This window comes from Triturus cristatus, chromosome 10 (genome assembly GCF_964204655.1).
Source record: "Triturus cristatus chromosome 10, aTriCri1.1, whole genome shotgun sequence".
NCBI lineage: Eukaryota > Metazoa > Chordata > Amphibia > Caudata > Salamandridae > Triturus > Triturus cristatus.
The window spans coordinates 253,828,085-253,851,863 of NC_140593.1; the positions used below are offsets into that span (position 1 = coordinate 253,828,085).

Here is a 23,779-nt window from a genome sequence, read left to right on the forward strand (position 1 = left end):
AATGACCCATCTTACCCGCCCTATTATTAGCAATTGCTAAAGTTTAAAAAAATAACTTTAAAGCACCTTACCTTATCTGTGGCGTCTGCGGCATCCCTGGCTGGCCTCCTTCTCTCTTCATCTCGTTTGAGGTGAAAACTGCGCATGCGAGGGTGCCCGCGCATGGGCAGTTTTTACCGCAAACGCGATGAAGAGAGGAGGAAGGCAGCCGGGGATACCGCAGACACCGCAGATAAGGTAAGTTGCTTTAAAGTTATTTTTTTAAACTTTAGCAATTGTTAATAATAGGGCGGGTGGTGTAGCGGAGCTACGCGGAGCGCAGCGGAGTTTGTTATCAACTCCGTGGTGCTCTGCATAGCCCCTCTATGCCCACTACACCCAGGCTTAGTAATTTAGACTGAAAAGGCCTTGTAACAAAATATGGCATCTTGTGCCTCCAAGAAACTTGGGAAACAGCCCAGATATTTCTAGAGGGGTATAGATCATTCCAAAGGACAGCCATTCCATCTATAATGGGCAGAGCGAAGGGTGGAATTGCAACATTAATACCAAATAAACTTGGGCTAATGTGATGAAGTGCTTTAATTCTTCCCCCCACTGTCACATCTTACTATGTGAGGAACTAGGTGGTTGGAACTGGTTGCTGAAATATGGACTAAGTTGCAGATCATTTGATAAGGGAAAAAAATATAATCAATGAAGAGAATCGAAATGTATTTATATTTTATTGATGGGTGATTTTAACGTGCATTGCTGTGACATTAAGACTGCATCTGCGTGAGAATTTGCTTACACAGAGGGTGAGGTCCTCTCACATTTTACGCACAGTGAATATGGTGATTTGCTCCTGACACGGGACTGCTCCAAAAGACATTTGGGAGTGCAAAATCTGGATTCGCCATAGAATATATTCTAGTATCTGAACCTCTTGTTGAAAGAATACCCCAAGCGGAGTAACCTTTCTCCTTATTTAGTGACCATGCCGTTCTTTCCTGTAACATGGTATGGCCAAAATGCGATGGTTTAGCAGCAGATAAAATACCTAAACCAATATTAGCTAGGAAGAATGGGTACTCACTTAAATAGAACAAGATTGATGAAGATTGAGCAATCCCAATGATAATTTCACAAAAACTGAGTGAGGTCCTTATATTTTTAGATCCAACCCATGATCCGGAAGGCTTAATGATAGCATTCACAGATCTATTGATTGAGGTAAAAAACAACCTGTTCCAGAAGATTTTCTCTCGGCACCAGACCACAAGTTGGCTGGTTTGATATCATCTGCTCTGAGACCACGAAAAATCTGTATGGTGTCCTTAGAATCAGCCCACGAGACCAAAAACTGGTAAAGGCCCTGCATAAGGAATATAGAAAGGCATGGATAGCAAGAAATAGGGGGCTGCTGGAGAAAGCATGGGAGAATGTGTCACTAGCAGTGGACACAAAACACCCTAGGGATTTCTGGAGAGTGATAAATGCACAATTTTTTAAAGAGGACTCCGATCGTCCCTTTCCTCCTTCTGAGATCTGATTCTACTTATATGTATGCTAATGGATTTACTTATTAGAGTGAGCACATTTCTCCTTTTTTGATGAAAACTTAATTTGGTTCAACTTTTGATGCTATATTTGTTGACACCTTCTGCTTTTACATTTCCCAACTTAATCCCAGCCTTAGCTTAGTATTAAGGTGTTTCCCTTAATGGGAATGGAATTTATCCAACTGTACATGTACTGTCTTTTAATGACTTGTTTTTGCATCTGCTGTTATGACTTACCTGGATTATATCCAAATATGATATATTCAGGAATTCCAAACAACTACAAAAAGCAGCAGGTAGAACAGCTCAAACCTTCCCGTCCTCAGAATTATATGTGGTGCACACCCTAATGGCATCAGTCACTTCTAGTCACCTCTGCAATGCAGATAACATAGATTCTTAAATAAAGCAGTGCACCCAATGAATAAAAGTGTCCAATCAAATTATCCATGTTTGATGCTTCTTCTTTATTTCATGTATCTCTGTGCATATTTGAATTGTTACACCTCAGCTACAGTGTTTCGCTCACAAATGTGAACTTCTTCAGGGCGTTCTGATTCAAGGACCACACCAGTTCATTAGTGAATCCACGGGAAAACTATTATTCCAAATGAAACAATAACTTATAGCTTTCTTTCATTTCTGCCCCACAAGGTAACGCTTGAAATTAAGAGTTCCAACATTTCGCACCTTCTACAAAAATCCTCATATTCAGGATAGGGTAAACCACATCATGGACACTGGAATCTGTGTCATTCACCAGACAGGCACCCAACATCTCGATTGCAAACAGCTAACATAAAAAGAGGCTGTTTGCCAGTGGATTCACTAATGAACTATTGTGGTCCTTGAGTTCGAAGGCCTTGAAGAAGTTCACCTTTGTAAATGAACATGGCGGAGTGCTTTAGAAAAATACAGTTCGCTGTAATTTTCAGTGCAGGGTGTTTGTCTGCACTGTGAAATTATCGCAAACAGCACCATGCACAGGGCAAGTGGGGCGCTGCTTCCTTTCTGCACCTTGAGTAGATTTTCTACTCAAGTGGGAGCATTCTCAACACGAACGGACATTTTCTCTACGTGAGCGGTTGCAACCATACGTGGCCACTCACATTGAGAATTCTGACCACCCGCATTGAGATATCTTGCCGGGAGGTTGATTTCCCTCGCGCTCGCCAACTCAACATTGAGGAGCGCGAATGAGGAAAGTATCTCGCTGGGAGGTGGATTTTCCTTGCTCGCACTCACCAACTTGATGTTGACGAGCGATTGCGAGGAAAAAATATTCAATACGCTATGCAGAGCATGGTATTTCAGACCTCCGCGTAACGCGGAGTGCGGAAAACGCCACAAACTCTGAGAGCAGAGCAGACTTCACTATCCAGACTTATTAATAAACCTTCATGGTTTGCAACCCTACTCCTTCTCTGTCATTTCTGTTGGCTTTACTGTCATTGAAACTTTGCTGAATTGATGATTTTAGCCTCACTTCAGGACAAATGTCCAAGCAAGTGGACATAGTGGAGTTGCGAGTTAGTGCGATGCAAACATCTACCTTATCTCTTATGCTATCAGGAACAGTGTAGCATTTTAAACTTGCACAAATCTGGTATGATTTATGAAAACCTTTGTAAAATATGACAAGTATGTAAAAGAAAAAGCAGGTACATTTGTTGAATCATGAGCATAATTGTTATTTCTATTTTTTATTAACAAGTTACAAAATATACTTCATTCACAAATAGTCATTATGTACACTTTCAGGGCAACAAGGCATTGATGAGGTTTTCATTGAGGGCATTCAGAACACATTGGATCTCTTAAAAGTCAATATCATTCTACCAGCATTTTCAAAGTTGAAACTTCTACTATACTTTTGAAATGCTAGCCTTTCATAAGTCTAATTTACATGCTCTTAGAAAAGTCATTGTGCATTTTCACATTACGTTTCTGTTACATACTCTAAAAATTCAAAAACGGAACAGTTTGTAAAGTCTTTTTAAAATATAGCAAAACTTCCAGAAATCCTTTCAGCCAAAAAAGACGAATATTTATTAGCAAAATCCAAGAAGTAAAAATCATTTTTAACAGCTGCATTCTCAGTTGACAAAATGGAGGAATTGATGCCAGCTACAGTCCATTGTAGTATTTCAATCAATTCCTTCATTGCAGAAAAATCCTAATAATGGTAGTCCTGATCGCTATGTATGATTTGTACTCTTCCATTATAGGAAAGCTGTGTTCCTCCATAATTTATATTGTCTTGTATCTCCTGTTAGAAAATCAAAGAGAATATTGATGTTAAAAAACAGTGTTTAAATCAGTTCAACTTTTCACAGACAGAGAATAGACATGTTCTTTCTAGAAAGCACCTTTTTTAGGATAGCAATAATTGTAGTTGAAACGACTGTAAAATACCAAATTGAAGCTGGACTACATATAAAATCAATAATCAGAGTTAGAAGCACACACAAATCACTGTTTTGTCTTTTGATAACACCTGTCTGTCTGTCTGTTTACCAAAAGAAGACACAATGCTGGACAAACCAGCTTTAGAATTCTTGCTTTCCAGGGCAGTAGGCTCATATTATAGATGAAATAAAACAGGTGTCATGTTACAGGTTGGGGTGATAGGTGGCCAGAAAAAAACACATTTTATTTTCATGCCATGGTCTTTTATTCTTGAACTGTTTTCAGACTTTAGTGATTGTTTTAATTTGAGTGGTCTGTTACATTCATGTGTTTTAAAATACTTGCCGCGTTGTCATTGTTTAGATTGACACAGTAAGATATTTGTGTTTTACAAACTTGAGTGCTTTTTGTTTGATTTATTGAGAATCTTTTCCTTTTGGATGATTTTTATTTTTTACAAATTAGGAAAGTGTCCACAATTACATTGAATACATTGAGCCATAATGACATCTTTCATTGAATCTTGTCATTCTAATTTAGGAGACAAAAAAATACAGTCACAGATGTTGTATCCTGTTGCATAGAATCTGGATATGGTCATATATACTCATACTGATGAAATCTGTAGTTGCAGAGAAGTGCATTGGCATGACTGATTAACCTTTGCTTTATGTTTCATGGTTGTAGAGAGAGAGAGCATGGGTGCACTCAGTTGAGTGGCAGAGTGTAGTAAGGTTCATATGCAGATTCTAACAAGAGCCATGTACCAACATTCTAATAATAAAAGTTGTACATTCAACATTACTTAAAGTAACATCTAAGAACTCTACATTCAACATTTTTTACAGATGACACCTAAATCCATTACAGTATATTACACAGAGGAGTTGGATAAACTTCCCCTCCTATGTTTGCAGTAAAAGCATTTCAGGCAGCAAGTGCTTCCCCTGAAGGATTTAAGAGGTAAATGGTTATAGGACTTATCACAAATCTGTAATTTCAATTTACGACCAAAGGGTGAATTTTTGTTTTGTATTTTCGTGCCCAGTTATTTCTACTGAAAGATCGTCCTATTTGTGAACATTAATTCATTAGTTTGATTGAATTAAGCACTGCTAACTATGGGCCTCATTTACAGTGTGACTGGTATGATGCTCTACCACAAACGTTGTAAACTCAAGATGCCTACAAGGGATTTTATTCTGAACGTATTATTTTTAAAACTTTATGCTAGAATTATTTGGTAGTTATGTCTAATCAGATCTTGAACCAAAATATCACAAATTCAATTATTCACTCATTGTAACAGAAAGAAACAGAGAAAAAAATCACGGGGATATCTTTCTTGTAAATATGTAAATAATGTTTATATATAAAATTGAAAAGGGTACATTTATTCAAAAATCAATTGAGCAATTAATCATGAAAGAGTTTTTTACAATTTAAACTACTAATCATAAATAAAAACATCCATTCCAACAAAATCAATATAAAAAAGTGACATATCTCCTGCTACAAAAAGCAGTAACTTTATATACAATGAATATTTGCGTAGTTAGATGGTGATGTCGACATTTCGGTCTTTCGTGGAGTTAGTCCGTCAGACTATCTTCAGGATGATGGAAATTGCATATAACACAGACCCCTAGGTAAACATAATGCATTCAATTGCATTTATGTAAACACACCTAAACTGTATCTAAATGATACAACTGTTAATCAAGATAACCTGTGTGAAAAGAATAAAATAGTGACCAAAATACATCATCATTGTATGCTAGGTTTGTCAACTATTATCAAAAGGATCAAGATCCAATTATTTATATAAATAAAACATTTAGGGGCCGATTCCGATCCTGGAAAAACCGGGTACGAACCGTCGGTCGGAGCGTTTTCTCCGTCCGACTCATACTCGGGAAAAAAAACATTACAAACATGCAAGTACGATTCGCACGGAAACACCATTTCCGTACGAATCGTAAAAAACACCGACCGACGAAAAAATACATACCAATGTGATCCGGGACAGTGCCGACGTGACGTCGGGACGCATTCAGGCTGCGTTTCACGAACCAGGAAGTACGATTCGAACCGACAGCAATCCAGACGGCAATATTTTTACGGCACCCAAAAAGTGCCGGAAAAGCGAAGTACGCCGCAATGCGAGCAGAATTGGGGGCCCGGTACGCGCCGCACCCCCCCCAGCCCCCGTATGTGCGCGCCGAACCCCCCCAGCCCCCCGTATGTACGCGCCGACCACCCCCCCAGGCCGCGGATGGACGGGCCGTACCCCCAGCCCCCGTGTATGTACGGTGCGGACCCCCACCCCACCCCCCGTATGTACGGTGCGGACCCCCACCCCACCCCCCCGTATGTATGGAGCATACCCCCACCCGTGTATGTACGGAGCGTACCCCCACCCATGTATGTATGGAGCGTACCCCCACCCGTGTATGTACAGAGCGTACCCCCACCCGTGTATGTACGGAGCGTACCCACACCCGACCCCCCGTATGTACGGTGTGGACCCCCACCCCACCCCCATATGTACGGTACGGACCCCCAGCGCAATGTCTGTCATTCAACAAAATAGATCACTGATGTCAGTACTTAATAGGCAAGTTTTATCTCCACCAAAATTATTACAGTCATACATGCACTTTTTTAGATGTTGATGATATTTACCACCTTTCTTTGATATAGATTGTAAGCATTGCCAAACAAGTTTTAAATATAGACTAATATGTGACAGCAATTCAAGGAATTATGCGTACTTGTGTATCTTTGTTTCCATATTTATAATGGATTTAAGTCTGAGAAACGATTTGATGTATGTAACCTAATGGCAATGTCTACCTACTTTGTATGAGTATCCATTGGTCCACAATATAATACAATCCAAATGTTGGCTCTATAAATCAACAAAATGTGTTATAACCCAACACAACTGTATTTAGCTTAGTTAGGCTAAGATGGCCGCCACGTTATAATATCTAGCGCAGTAATACATCCGGGATAAAGGCCATAGATTGTCAAGTCAAGTCAAGGAAAGCTTTATTTGTTAATATACCAATCATAAAAGCACACACAATAAAATCAAATAATAATTTAATTACTATCTTAACCCATTTCGATATAATTACACATTAAAAATGGATCCAGCACCATCACGGGAGCTAGTGCGCACAATTTACACCTCAAATACTATATTTTTCCTCAGCTGGATCGCCTTTTTTTAAAACTTGGCCACCCTTCACGCAGTGTGTTCATCTACCAGAAGCTGCAGCCAAATAAAAGCTGGGCGACATTGCCTTACGCCCAGATGTTTTAAAAGTGGAAGTAAATAGACTTTCCTCAACTCTACGTAAAATTTACAGAATAGGAGTAGGTGGATCGTAGACTGTTCAGAGTGGTTGTCACACGGGCAGGGTATCAGAGTTCGTGACCAGTCGTTCATAGTTGGTATTGACAGTAATCTATGTACGACTCCCAATCTAAATCTTGTTAAAAGCATCCTATCAAATATTCCTTGGACATATAACAAGTAGGGCTCCATCCCCATACATGTAAGCAATAATTGATGCTGCCTAACACTAGGATTTAGCACTTCTTCTGCCAGTCGTATTGAACTCAATAATTGAAGACTCTCTAACTTTAGGGTCTTTCTCGATACTGACAGCATAGTAACGGGGTCCACAATGTATTCCGGATGCCCTTGGTCTTTCATAAAATTACATATATATTTAATCCAAGGGATCTTGTCGGCCCCATCCAAGCTCATGCTATCATTTAAAATCTCTCTATTCAACTTGGTCTGCTCCTTAGTCCAAATCCTATGCCATAAAAGAACTGGTTCCAATTTGAGGAGGTCTGAAATAATAGGGAGACCCAGCTCCTCATGGCATGTGTAGGAGAGCGTGGATGGGGGGGGCTGACAGAATATAACGCAAAAAAGAATTCTCCACCAGCTGCAGTGGGTAGGTATTACCAAACCCCACACACCTGCCCCATACATTGTAGCTGTGATACACTTTACTTTGAATATTTGCAAAAGCTCCAGTGGCGGCTTCCGCTCTAGTTTCTTGGCAAAGGAGACTAGGGCTGTCTTCGTTCTAGTAAACGCGAGTCTTTTCGCGGTTAACATCTGAGACCAGGTGTCTTTTCGATTTACTAGAATGCCGAGATAACTAAAATTCTTGGTGGTGGCTAACTTGTTTCCATCCAGAAAAATTTCCCTCACCCTCTGGATCCCTTTACCACATCTCATAATAAATGTCTTAGAGACATTAATGCTTAACCCTAAGTCTTTCATAAAATCATTAAATGTATCCAAGGCCTTTTGCAAGCCATTTTGCGTGTGCGCCATTAGAACAGCGTCATCGGCGTAAAGAAGGGCTGAGATAGGTCGCCCACCAGCTTGAGGGAAATCTTGACCCTGATTAAGCAGTACTTTGCCAAGGCCATTTGTATACAAATTAAAAAGGAACGGGGCCAGGACACTACCCTGTCTGACCCCCTCTTCTGATGGGGAATGATCTGGTGCCTTCCCCACCCTGTCCATAACGGACACTGGCAGAAGCTCCTCTATATAAACACTGCAGGAAGATTAGAATATTTGGGTCCACCCCCATATCTGCTAGGATCACCCACAGTCTCCCGTGCCTTACAGATTGAAAGGCTGTGGTAAGGTCCATGTACGCCAGGTACAAACAACCGTTTTTTAATTGTATATATTTACCTATAAAAATAGATAAATTAAGGCTTTGCTCTATGGTGCCTAACCCTTCTCGGAAGCCATACTGTAAGTCAGAAATGATCTGTTTTTCTTCTGCCCAATCTTGCAGTCGTTCCAGGATCACACGTCCTACCACCTTAATCTTTGAATCAAGTAGGGAGATCGGCCTGTAACACCCCGGGTCATGGCGATCCCCCTTCTTGAAAATTGGAACGATGATAGATTCCACCCAGGTCTTTGGTACTGATGTCTTAATACTAGCATTTATAACTTGGGTTATTATAGGACCCCAGAGTGAAACATTGGCTTTGAATAAATCAACTGGCACTCCATCTGGTCCTGGAGCCTTACCCCCGAGGCTACGAGAAATGGCACTGTGCACTTCATCCAGGGTAACTTGTAGCTCTCCCTTATTAATCTGAACTGGGGGTGTTACAGGCGGTTGAAAAACTGGGTTGTCTTGTTCATTATACACCTTAGAAAAGTGATTGACCCAGACGTCCTCAGATATTGCGATCTCGATAGATGGACCGTCTCCCTCTTATAGAAAGGGAGCCCTTATTGCCCTCCAAAATGCTGCACTGTATTTTTGTTGGGCTGCTGCGTGGAGTGTTTCCCATGTTTCCTGCCGCAGGATGCGTTTTCTATCCAAAATTGCCTGCTTATACTCCACCCTAGCCCGTCTGACCCCGTTGGGGGATCTGGGTTGCCTATGCAACTCGTACTTCAAGTTACAGAGGGGTGGGATGAACTTCCGGGGTCACAAGGTATAAGGTATGCCAACCCTTTTGGCTCTAGTTTGTGTACATTCTAGAGGATTGATGCCCATGCGAGAGTCAGCTTCGAACCAACCGAGAGCCGTTGTAAGTAATTATGCGATGCATCTCCCTCTGTCGGTCAAGAAACTCTGTAGAAATACGTTTGTTTGTTCGATACTGAAGTCCACGTACACCGATTCCAAAAGCCGGCAGTAGAGAAATGCCGTAACATTCTATGTTTTGACCACCTTCAACGAAGGGAGAATAGAATTTAAATTAACCGTCTCCTCAACGTTCACTACATTTTTGAACATTGTGTGAATAGTAGTTTTTTCCGACCTGAGTCAAATATGAGCACCCCCACTACTTCTCTCTTATGTTTCCATATTGTTAACCGTGAATTGCAACTATCTAGGTAACAATGTAAATTGGATAAGCACGAGACAACCATAAGCAAGATTTTTGATTTTATAAGTCAAGTAAAAACGGTTCTTTTAAAGAACGTGTTTCTCATGAGACAAATGATCGGTTGAAAATAAGAGACTACGGGCCCGATGTAGGTAAATATGAAATACCGATTCCTAAATACCGAATTTCACCGATTCAGTATTTAGGAATCGGTATTTCATATGTAGCTAATAATTCGGTAAAAAATACTGAATTGGTAATATTCGTTATTACCGATTCGGTAATAAGGAATCACCTTCCCATTTATTCCTATGGGCCTGGAGGCCCATAGGAATGAATGGGAAGCCATTCACTATTACCGATTCGGTAAATACCGAATCGGTAATAGGGGGAGCATATTCAAGGGTGGCAGGGTGTCACATTGACACCCTGTTGCACCCCTGAATCGTGCATGTGTGCACATGTGGCGCACATACATGCCCTAAGGGCATGTATGTCTGCCACATGGCACCTTGAGAAAAGCAAATTATTGCTTTCTTAAAGGTATTCGGTATTTACCACCAACTTGTAGTTGGTGGTAAATAACGAATCCTGAATGCAAAAATGCACTCACTTGAGTGCCTCCTACATAGCTTTTAAGGATTCGGTATTTTACCGATTCCTTAAAATGAGGATTCGGTATTTTACCGATTCCTTAAAATAAGGAATCGGTAAATTACCGAATCCTTAAAACCTGCCTCCTACACTAGAAAGGGCTAAATACCGGTCGGTAACGGGAAAATTACCGATTTTCGGCCGTTACCGGCCGGTATTTAGCTACCTACATATGGCCCTACATGAGAGCTGCTTCTCGTGTAAAAGAGTCATGCAAAAATGTGCTTCATTATTTAATATTGCTCTCTATGTGTAATAATTAAAAATGAGAGAACAATATTCAAATGGCATCTAAAGACATTAATGTAAATGGGCGGATTAGATAAGTAACATGCTCTTTCAATTACAACACGTGAATGAGATCAGCAGCACTTTTGTAAGTGCATATCACTGAACATCATCTTTATTTCATAGCGATCAATACAGCATTGAAAACTTGAGGTGAATTAATTTCCCTTGGAAAACTGCCACTCCTTTGCTGGAAAGGGTCTTGAATAACCCGATCAGGTATGCTTGATATACAACCTGTAAATGGCGTTAAGATCACATGATACAATGTATTTTTTCTCAATAAGACATATATTTTAATTCTGCAGTGATAAAACTCCGACATTCAAGTGGTGGAGTAAATCTGACTCATTGAAATTTAAACAAATCGCAACAGGTTCTATTCAATAGGTGGACCTCCAAGAAAGTAAGCATAGGAATAATACAATTTACATAATTGACAAATCTAGCATACAATGATGATGTATTTTGGTCACTATTTTATTCTTTTCACACGGTTTATCTTGATTAATAGTTTTATCATTTAGATACAGTTTAGGTTTGTTTACATAAATGGAATTGAATGCATTATGTTTACCTAGGGGTCTGTTTTATATACAATTTCCATCTTCCTGAAGATAGTCTGATGGACTAACGCCACGAAAGACCGAAACGTCGACATCACCATCTAATTCCGCAAATATTCATTGTATATAAAGTGACTGCTTTTAGTAGCAGGAGATATGTTACTTTTTTTATATTGATTTTGTTGGAACGGATGTTTTTATTCATGATTAGTAGTTTAAATTGTAAAAAATTCTTTCATGATTAATTGCTCAATTGATATTTGATCAATTGTACCCTTTTCAATTTTATATATAAAAATTATTTACATATTTACAAGAAAGATATCCCCGTGTTTTTTCTCTGTTTTTTTCTGTTACAATGAGTGAATAATTGAATTTGTGACTTTTTGGTTCAAGATCTGATTAGACTGAGCTACCAAGTAATTCTAGCATAAAGTTTTAAAAATTATCCGTTCCGAATAAAATCCCTTGTAGGCATCTTGACTTTACAATATTTGAATTGCCCAAGCCTTCAAAGGTATATTGGGTTTCCCACTTTCTTAATCTACCACAAACGTGGCAGATTTCCCGTTTCCCATATTACAAGTGCATTATAGTCTATGGCATTTATAATATGGAAGACATGATTTCTGTCTTTTTGTCAGAGAAAAAACTCCAAAACTCTACATAGGGCCCCATGTTTGGAGGCTGTGAAGATTGATGATCAAATTTGAGAAACAAAGAATACTAGACTACTTAGCTATTTGTAGTACAAGCAAGGAGGTATATGTAGGTTTCGACTATTGCATCACATACATACGTTATCCAGTAAATTGAACTGTCTGTATTTACACCATGCTGGATGTCATATTCTGCTTTAACAAAATACATATAATATATCATGCCAGCTCACCCTGCTACAGGTCTCCTGTCCAGCTTGCCCACAGTCTGCTACACTATTTCTGCTTTATCACTTACTGCCCTCTGTTTCTGCCTTTACTGCTCATTTCGTGACCTCAGTTTCTGCCTTTTCTGCCCGTTTCTTACCTGCTTTTTGCCTCTTCTGTTAATTTATGGTCCTCTTTTTCTGCTTGTTTTTTGTCCTCTTTTTGCATTTTCTGCACGTTTCTTGCTCTGTTGTTTGCCTTTTCTGCCTGTTTATTGCCCTTTTTGCCTCTTCTGCTGATTTCTTGCTCTGTTTTCCACCTTTCTGCTCATTTATTGCCCTCTTTTTGCCTTTTCTGCTCGTTTCTTGAAATCTGTTTCCTGCCTTTTTGTCTGCTTGTTTCTGCCCCGGTTTTAGTAATGAATGCAACATTAGGGGAGAGGGTGGTGACGGTGTCACAGGTTCCTGTTGCGTGTTTGCAGAGGGACCAGGCTTTGAGTATGATGCCCTGGAGTGGTGTCATGAGGCCGCGCAGACGTTATGCCCACCCAAGCTTTTTAGATCTTTGGCTCACTGGATTAACCAAGTTTTAAACCACACTTGGAACACGTTGCTATCTTCCGGCATCTTCTCTGAGGTTCAGAAGCATGCATTCTTACTACCTCTGCTGAAAAAGCTGAATGCCAATCCCATGGAGCTTGGCAATTACCGTCCAATTTCACTGCTACCCTTACCCTCAGAAATGTTAAAAAATTGGCTCAACGTCAACTTGCTAACTTCATCGAGGCACAAGACATCTTACATGATACTCAGTCTGGCTTCCGGTCCGGTTATAGCACTGAGAACGCATTGGTAGAGGTGGCGGAATCAGTGAGAATGTCGGTGGATGCAAGAGCATCAGCAATGCTGATCCTCTTAGACATGACAGCGGCTTTAGACACGGTTGCTCATCACATTCTTTTGGATAGACTCAAACAGGTAGGCCTGAAGAGGGAAGTACTTGCGTGGATCCGGTCCGACCTCACAGCCCGCTCTCAAAGACTCTTTCTCCAACCACATCAATCTGATCTTACCTATTATGGTGCGGTGTGCCACAGGGCTCTGCCCTTAGCCCTCGGCTTTTTAAAACTTATCTGGTGCCACTTTTCACTCTCATTGCTACTTGGAAAGTGAAGGCAGTCTCTTATGCAGATGACACCCAGTTGGTGTTCTCTGTCAAAGACCACTCTGAGGATTTGTTTTCCAGATTAACGGGGTGTCTGAAGGACATTGCATGCTGGATGAACATCAACAAACATAAACTAAATGCGAATAAGACGGAGGTCTTATTTTTTGGCCAGGCCTCCCCCGTCCCCAGGGTTATGGTGTCCGGTTGAACTGGGCTCACCATAAATTCCAGCAAAGTCTGCAAGGAATTTGGGTATCAAATGGGACTCTGACCTATCTTTTGAAACTCAAGTCCGGCACATCTCTTCATCCTGCTTTGGGAAACTAAGAAGTTTAAGAAAATTCCTGCACCTCTTACTAGAGGAAAGCCACAGGGTTGTAGTCCTTGTGACTGTGACTTCGCCAGCTGGACTATGCAAACAGTTTGTATCTTGGGCTACCTTCATACCTGATCCACAGACTTTAGATGGTACAAAACGCAGCAGCGAGACTCATCCAATGGGTACCGTTCCGCGACCATATCTCCCCGCATATAAGGCAACTGCATTGGCTCCGAGTTGCAAAAATAATTGAGTTCAAGTCCATGACCCTAGCCTTTCCTGCCCTATGCAACAAAGGACCTAGGTATCTCAGACATAGCATGTGCTCATACTTACCTAAACGTACACTAAGATCAAACTCCCAGGATCTGCTCTGTGTACCTTGCTTTGCTAAGTCCCGAATGGGAGGAAGATCTTTTTCAATGAGGATCACCAGGCTATGGAATTCCTTGCCATCACTTATGCGCTTGATGGAAACAGAACATGAGTTCAGGAAGATCTTGAAGACGTGGCTCTTTAGCCAGGGATAGCTACTGGCCCAGTTCCCGTACCTGATCTCCTCTCAGCACTGAGACACCTCTGCTTGAGGTAGCTGTTTGCGATTTATAAATGCTACTATTATTAAGGAATTATCCAACCCGGCAGCCACAGAAAACACAATCCACCTCTCCCAAGAACTGTGCGACACACTCTCAGACTTTTTCCACAGCAAGAATGCAACCACCTACAACAACTTCAACCCCCAACCCAATGCTCTCAAACTAGAACAGCCTCAAATAACTAGCGCACACCAGCAGAATGATCACCATATGGTCTCAACTCACCACACAGACCATCATGGCCATCATGTCATCCATCGAATTCTGAGTACGCACTGAAACTTGCCCCAACCAACTATCAACCTCGAAACCAACCAAATCAGCACGGAACTCACCAGCATTCTCAACACCTCTATCACCTTTATGGATAGATTGAAACACACAGAGATCAGACCCTTCCTAAAGAAATCCTCCTCTGACCCCAGCAAACTCAAAAATTATCGCCCGATCTCCTTTCAATCTTACCCTGTCAAAGTACTCTAGAAGGCCATCAATCAACAGCTCATCAAATTCCTGTAACTGAACTACCTGCTTGACACCTCCCAATCAGGATTCAGAGGCAATCATCAGCACAGAGACAGCACTTATCATTTCTACAGATGACATCAGAACCCTCCTAGACCACGGGGAGTCTGCAGTCCTGTTCCTCCTCGACCTCTCTGCTGCATTCAACATCGTATCCCACCACACCCTCATCAACAGGTCTACAGGTGATTCTACAATATCACCATACAGAAAAATTCCCTCAAGTGGATAGCCTCCTTCCTCACAGGATGCAAACAGAGCATCCAGCTGCCTCACTACACCTCCGAACCCAAGAACATCATATGCGACTTACCCCTGGGATCATCCCTCATCCCCACATTGCTCAATACCTGCATGACTCATGGTCAGATAAAATGCCCTCAACATAATTCCTAAACAGACGACACACAACTCATTCTCTTGCTTTCCCAAGACCCCTCCACCACCAGAACAAGCGTCTGTGATGCCATGACCAATCTAGGCAGCTGAATGAGAGCCAATTGCCTGAAACTCAACTCTGACAAGAAACAAGTGCTGATCTTTGGGGAAAACACATCCATATGGAACCAAAGCTGGTGGCCAGCAAAACTTAATCCTATACCCATGCCACTAATGCCACTAGACCATGCATGGAACCTAGGCATCATATTCAACAGCAAACCAAACATTAAACAACAAGTCAATGCAGTCACCTCCTCCTGCTTCCACACCCTCTGCCTGTTCCACAGGATCTTCAGATGGATTCCAGTCAGCACCAGAAAGACTGTCACCCAGGCCCTCATCACAAGGTGCCTTGACTACTGCAACACACTCTAATCAGGCCTCTCCACCCAGCACCTCAGAAGCCTCAACACCATGCAGAACATTGCAGTCAGATTTATCCTGGACCTCCCCAATTTGACCCACATCACTCACCACCTCTGAAACCTCCACAGGCTCCCCATCCAAAAGGGATGCTGGATGCCAGTTCAAGATCCTCACACACACCTGCAAAGCCCTACACAATCAAGCACCTGCCTATATCAACCACCAACTTAACTTCCATCAAACCACAAGCCACCTGGCTCCTCCTCACTAGGCTGTGCACACACCCACTGCATCCATCGCAGCCACAGCAGTGGCTGCTCCTTCTCCTACATCACCGCCAAGTCCTGAGATGACCTGTCCCTCCACCTTCGAACAGCACTTCCCAGGCGGACTTAAGAAAAAAACTCAAGATGTGGCTTTTTGACAGAGACCTTGCACACCAACGCCGAGATACCCCTAGGGTGACATTGCTGCGCTCTACAAATGCAGATTGATTGACTGATAATATATGGCTGGTATGATTTTTTTTAAATGTCCCTGTGTGCAAAGAGGGTAATATTCTTTTTCAGTATTGTCAAGTGAATTATAATTGTTACCTAGTTAGATTGTATTTTTGCCTGCAAACGTTTGTATACTTTAAATAATAAAATAAAATATATAAAGCAGACTTTTAGCTTTCTAAAATATGATTATGAATTGAGCCCCATTTACTTGCAGTGTTATCAAAAAAGAAATATCCTTGTTGTGTACTAGCCAAAGCAACCACACATATTTATTGCTTACATGTATACAGCTATAAATGTACTCAAAATTGTACAACAGCACCAACACTACAAAACATATAAGGTGCTAGAAAATCATGAAGAGAAAAGATGGTAGGCCCTTTTCTTTTGGCTTACAAACTAGAAAATGTATTTTTGATGAGAATGGAAGTTTGTTTGTAAACCCTAAAATGTCATTAACATTTTTTTCTATTACCTAACTATGCAAATGAATACAGAGTTTGTTATTGTTATATATGTTCTGAAAGCTTACTTGGAGCTTACAAAGATGCCCTGCATATGCCAAAGAGGTAGGATCACTGCTCTCATTGTCAGCCAGCCAGAGTACACTGAGACGCAGCACTCAGACATCTGACTGCCTCGAATCTTAGAAAAAGGGTATGCACTTGTTTTATAGTCTGCCCTCTCCAAGATGGTGGATTGCGCCTAGGATCTTAGGAGAGATTTTCAAACCTTGATAAGGCGGAGCCTTTCTCTGTAATATGAATTCCTGTTACTATGATATTAAAGGAAGCATTGGCAAGAGAAGGGCGTATCACAACGCATATGTTCGCTTATTTTTCATTTCATGTATTACACTTCCGTTAACCTTTTTGTCCTATATTTTGGGCCCTTGCAGATGAAACCTTCTTCTGGATCTGCTTCTGGATATATTCACATGGATCATTCCCTTCCTGATGTCAGAAGGAGTTTTGTGTATTGCTGCTCTCCTAAACACTAATCTCATCTACGATCATGATTTACAAGATTACCAAGGACCTTTTTGCTTTTTCACTCCTAACTGAGCCACCTAAAGAAGCACTTTGTACATTTCATGCATAGTAACTGTGCAGGGTGGCACTCTCACTACTAGGAGGGCACCATTTAAGAAGGGGACTCAAAAGATTCTCTCAGGCGTCCTGTCCTTAGAACTTATACATTTTATAATAAAGTTATAACTGGATAAGATACAATTAATTTTCTAACAATGTTAAGAATGCATACACTACATAACATAACTTTGCCAACAAATTTCAGTCTAAGATACATAAGTGCGTACGATCCCAATGAGTATAGACAATGTTGTTGATAAATTGTGTTGGTGATTTCTTTGTTCCTTATAGATATCTCCAATCAGTATCTGTGTATGAGCAGCATATGTATGCTTTACCCCCTATGCGGGACATAGGCCTGGTGCTTTTAAATGCTTTAACTGTATACAGTTATGATCATATCTGTAACCATTTTGAATTTGTAAATATTTATTCTTAATAGAGTTTACTTACAAATCCCATTATTTCACACTCTGTGTAGCACATCTAGCATGGTATATTCATAAATTCATTTTAAATGTGACAGTCAGCATGTGATTAATCAACCATGGTAATCACATTTTCATGACAAAAAGCCAGTAGAAATGATATGCACATTATGAAATTAGAAGCGATGGACCAACAACCAGGCTTGCCATTTTCCATGTAGCGAGAAAGGTAGTTAGGAGTTGTGCTTAAGTTAACCATTTGTAAAGAGAAGGCAAATAGCGACTGGGGTCCATTTGTAACAATTGTTAAAGGGGATCCTAGGGTATATCTGCCCGTCTGCGAGGAAGGAAGGAAGAGAATATATCTTAAGCAAGGAAGGGACTATTGGTCAGAGTCTGTCAGAAGGTGGTTAATGGTCACGTTAAAACCACATCTGGGTGAAATCATAAGTGAATTTGGAACTGCATTAGGAGAAACCCTACTAGAGAAGGAATGTGTCCTGATAGGTGTCTCGTAGTAGCAGTATCCTATGTAGTTTATTATCCAGACACTATCCGTGGGATTAGGGAGATAATTGGAACAAAATGTCCAAAGGTAAGCACATTTCTGTTCCACAGAAATGGAATTCCTGGTGAGGTCATCCAGAAGAAGATGGCTTAAGAGAGGAACAAATCATCTGTCTAAGTGGGCCAAAGGAGGTCAACTGGTCCATTATCCACGTAAAAATGGTGCAATCTAAAAGGTAGGAGTAAAGCAATGGAGATGGGATGGTCTGTGCTAATGCTATAATCTACTATATGAAACTCTGGTGTCATAATTATGGAAATGTGGTATGCACATTGCTATAGTAGAAACAAATACAAAAAGTGATTTAAGAAAAAATTCCAGGAAATCATAATGAACACAAAACAATTTCTTAGACTGTGGCATTCCTAAAAGAAGCAATCCCTACAAAAATGTAAATGGGAGAGTGTAGAACAAACAAAGCAAAGTATTTAAAAGATGCCAGGAAAAGTAAGCTGTTAACGTAACATCACATTCTGGAAGCGTATTGTTGTGTACCTTTGAAGTCACCCATCTATAAAATAATAATGTGAACTGAGGTCTTGTTGAAGAACGGCACAAGATACAATCTTCTCAATGTATTTGCTTTCAGGGTCATGGCAGCGTTAGCCGGATAGAGAATGTAGTAAGAATGGTCACTTATGGAATTAACAGTCCAAGGCATATCCACTTAATGGAAGCAGGAAAGAGAAGATGTCATGTTTATTCCACCATACTGAAAGTCTACAGGTTACTAGTAATGGTATCTCATAAGCCGCTTATAAAGCAATGGTCCATTGCAAGAACCCCAACCTAGAAGCGGGAATGGAAAGTTGTCACTGTATAGCCATTGTATGTGAAGTCAAGAGAAAACAATAGTTGATTAGTTTTTACATAAACCCACAAGTTAGTGCCTGAGCACCTATCTAAAGGCCCATAGAGCATCTAAAATGTGTGTAATATAACCCAGTACAAAGAGAAACAACTTCTGAACGCAGCAGTTCAAAGGAAAAGTGCATGTCTAATTCTGTTGTTCAGTGTGGGTCCACACCGTTTTGGGCATGTAACTCAACTTCTGGGTAGATATGAACAACTCTCTGAGAATATAAACCTATGAATCAATAGTGGTATTACATATTATTATGGTAGTCCCTGATTACAGTATAATAATAACAGCATCTGAGCCTCATCAGACAATTATGCCAAATATAATTATTGTCATATTTGCATAGAGATTTTGACTAAGAGATATCAGCAAAGAATAGCCAATTAATTGTTAAGGACAATATTGTCTTGTCTTCAGTGCAGCCAAGCCCAATGAGATTAGATGGTATCATCTTTAGCACTCAGAGGGTTAACATAAATAATTCTCAGATGGATTCTAGTATAGTTGCATTATATAAGCCGTGTATTAAGACACAGTACTACTTGTAGGTACAGATAAGATTGAGGATATCATTGAAAGTATTAACATTTATAATATACTTGGATTACACACTAATGTATTAAGATACCCATAAAAGTTGACCCAATAACAGTTGTTTTATCTACCTTGTTTATCTGTGAGTAATATAATTAACATTTATGGTCTTGATCAGTGGTGGCTGCTCCATATGGGCTAATAACCATTGCCCTGCCCCTGCTCAAGGTGCAGCCAAAGTGAAAAATAAAATGATAATTAACTGTTTTTATTACCATTTTATATTTTTCCTATGGCAGCCCATGCTGCAAGGGCAGGGAAGGGCTGTTGCTGGAGATTGGCAGCAGAGTCTTAGAGGAGTGATGACAGCAGTTTAAAGAGCACATGTCACTTTGGCCGGCTGTCCTGCGACAGCCAGTCTGCACACTCACTTAAAACCTCTCCCGTCTGAGCTGCCTAAGACAACTGGGTGGAGAGAAGACACAAGTGTCCAGTGCCTAAAGGAGTGTCAAGCGAGCCCACTCTAACCAATTCTGGTGCTTTTCTCTTACTGTTAACGTTATCAGCAGCATGAGAAAAGCATCTGGAGTGGTACAGGGGAGTTGGCTGAGGCTCTGAGACTCCCGCTGGAACTGCAGAAGTAGTACATTGAGCATGCGGTGTGGGTAAGTAAACTCTTTTATTATGCTTTACTTTTTTGACCCACTGACAGGCACTGTGAGAAACTTGCACTGCCTTCAGCCTCAAGTCCAGAGATCTCAGTCGTGGCTCATTATAAGTACTGTTTATACCAGGCCACGATTGAGAGGTTTGGCACTGAGTATAAAGGCAGTGCAGGTGTCTCTCAGTGATTGTTTCCTTGCCCCACCACTCAATACTGTCACCAGTTGCTACTGGTCTTGATACAAGATTAGACTTTAAGGCAGAAATTGTACACATGAATGTTGGAGTTGGATTGACATATTTGATACTGTGATTGGATCTTGATCACAGGTGATTGTGTGCAGGAATGTGAAAATGGGAGATGAGGGTAATAGAATCATCACAATTACCAGGCATGCATCTCTGCCCAGTTATTGAGTCATTTTCATACAGGTTTAGGTCTCAGTATCCATACCTTTTTCCTTGCAGCCTTAGTTCCTGGTTAACTTCCTGAAAGTGTTGGGGGGGGGGGTCTATTCCAATTCAAAGAAAGTGAAGGCCCTGCTTGTGTTCATGATCTTGTAAAATATAAAGAGAGCCTAATCAATGTTTATTATCTGCTATTGATTAGCTTCTGGATTCATATCATCCTTTAAAATAGAAACCAATATTTTGAGACATCATTTGATTGCAACAGTTGATATCCCTACTAAAGAGACAGGTAATGTCAAGGTTCGGGCTTGCCCCAAGGATTAGCAGAGAGGGAGCTGCGTAGCCAGGAGCAGGCTCCCAGGAGGAAGAGACGGAGGGACGACAATTGCCTGAATTACCCCCTCCTTGTCCCCGGTGAGTGCCTACAATGGGGAAAAGCACTGCTGCAGCTGACTACACAGTGTTGCATGGAGACAGCCCACACGGGGCATCAGAACGTGACTGCGGCAGCCGGAGCACACCCGATCATCCAAACCAGCACGACCCAGAATTTTTGAGACCCCTTGCAGCACATCTGAAACACCACAGGTTGAGAAGGGAGGCGGCCGTGGACTCATAGTGACGGATTCCTGCCCTGATTATTAAAATAACAAAGTTTGGCGTCTCTTAGTTATTCAAATACCAAGGGGCTCCAGTAAGGAGGAGAGAGTGGCACAGGCTGCATATCCACCAGTGAGAAAGTCATATAGCTGGTGAGTCTGGACAGAACTTAAAAGGTGCTACATCCCTCAAAGCCTATTTTTATTTCTACAATCACCCATGACACCTTAGAAATAAACATTATCTCCACCTCAACTGAAGATCTATTAAATATTGCAATAATTGTTTGAGGGTGCAAAAGAGCAGGAGCAGCACCCGTGGAGCCAGTGTGCTGTTGTTTGTATGGAAGTGAAGATTACTACCCCAGGAAAATGGGGCGAAAGACCCTAAGCAGTGCTTACTACAATTTGAAGCATTGAAAGCGCCGGAGGGCCGGCAAACTCAAGACATGGCAGGTGAAATGTCTGGTGGTGTGACGGGAGGAGCTGCTCCCCCAAATACTGCGGCACTCTTGTTAGAATTGCGTTCAGGGTTTAAGGCGCTAGATACCAGGTTTGACGCACTAGACAGACGGCTCGCGGGCTCGGTGAGCGGATTGATTGCCACGAAACCTGACTGGACACAGCAGAAGGGCATGTATCAGATCTGGAAGATGGAGCGGCCCAAACTACTAAACGTGTGGAACGGCTCGAACCCATATTGAAGACTGTCACTGCTAAGAACGAAGGGGGGCGCGTGGCTAGCGCCCGCGGACGATGGCGGCTCTTATGTAGCTCTCCCGGGCAGCGCGGTGAGGAGAGACCGCAGCGAGACTCCCGACGTGTCTTCTACACCCAGAAGTCTTGAATTTCGACTTCGGAATGGTCGAGGCACTGCTGAGGCGACTTTAACGTCCCGTGTACGCCTGTGGCTCTTCATTTTCTTCGGCGAATATCTGAGGCGCCGACTTCATGTAACGCGTCCGCCATCTTGATTCCTTGTTGACGGAGCCTCCTGTACTATCGCGGACGGCGCTTCCTGCTTAATGAAGGTAACGGCGGATTGATATGACTATTCTTCGTTTTGATAACCTAATGCACGTCTCAATGTGCTTTTTTCATCTTTAAATGGAGTTTTAGTTCTTTTTGGAGCGTGTCTTTTTGCAACTTGGATTTCCTCTCAACTCTGGCTCCTCACTCTTCCTCACAGCAATGCTGAAGTATGTGTGAACATTATCTTGCGGACACTCTTTTTTACAATCCACCAGACATGGACCGCGTTCTATGTCTTTAAAGTGACATATTTTTATTTACTTCATATATACATGCACCTGTTGCCGCCATTTTGTGGTTCCTCCTACTGAAACCTATTCTTCGTCGCTTTGCAGTGTTGTAAGATTTTTACTGCGTTCTATGATGAATATTGCTTTACTCACAGGTTTCTTCGTCATGGCTCTTTCAATTGTTTTAATACAGTGCTGACTTTTCATTGCTGTTCATTTTAATTTTCTCTTATCTTCTTATTCTGTGAATATTGCTTCTGCTTTTATTGTATCACCTATGGGCAGATTGTACAAGGAGCTTCGCAAGCCTTCTCCAACTCCTCGTAAATTTCTTCTGCAAACGGGGTCTAGATATAGGTGTCTAGAGATGGATGACTCTTCTGACCCATCAGCTAAAAGTTCTTCTTCAGTCTCTCTTACACACACTGGTGGCGTCACTAAAGCCTCCACCAAAAGGCTAAAAAAAGACCCTCCTTCTCCTCCCAAACAAGCCTCATCGGTTACGATGGATATACTTTTGGATGAAATTAGGGCTTTACGCCCTTTCATTGAAGAAACTAAGTCTACTTTGGAGGAAACCAAATCTACTCTTCAGCTGCTTTCTGATAAGTGGTCGAATATTGATGGTCGTGTAACCCTCTTAGAACACCATGTTGACACTCTTGCTTCCTCTGTCGCTAAGGTTGATCCATTGTGTGTTCAAGTGTTTGCACTCCATAAACAAATTGAGAATTTGGAGAACAGAAGTAGAAGAAATAACCTCCGTATTTATGGCCTGGCGGAAAATTCAGAGGGATCTGATGCCTTAGCATTTTTCAAATCCTTTTTACCAAAGATTCTCCAGCTGCCGGAAACCACCAATTTGAACATACAGAGGGCTCATCGGTTAGGTCCGCCTCCAACTGGCTTCTCGTCCACTCATGCTAAAAGACCGCGAGGTGTTATACTCTATTTTTTGGAATATACCGATTTGCTCACTGTTCTGTCTGCTGCCAGGGCACTTCCTCAACTTACTTGGTCTGGTAATCGGCTTTTCTTCTCACAGGATTATGCAAAGTCTACTGCTGACCGACGTAAGGACTTCCTTTCACTTAGACCACAGCTCCGATCCATGGGTGCGAGATTTGGACTTTTTCATCCTTGCCTCTTTAAGGTGACTTTCAATAATAAGACCACTACTTATGAGGATCCGCTGAAATTGAAGAGCTTCCTG

At 41.4% G+C, this 23,779-nt stretch overlaps 1 protein-coding gene across 2 annotated transcripts in view; it reads right to left on the minus strand.

Moving 5' to 3' along the window:
* Nucleotides 1–3,283: 3,283 nt before the first annotated feature.
* Nucleotides 3,284–23,779, minus strand: part of TMEM196 (transmembrane protein 196) — a 445,343-nt gene continuing 424,847 nt past the window's right edge. For both annotated transcript variants that reach the window (XM_085630035.1, XM_085630034.1), the window contains exon 5: nt 3,284–3,813. The gene's annotated coding sequence lies outside the window, so the exon portion shown is untranslated. The remainder of the gene's footprint in view (nt 3,814–23,779) is intronic.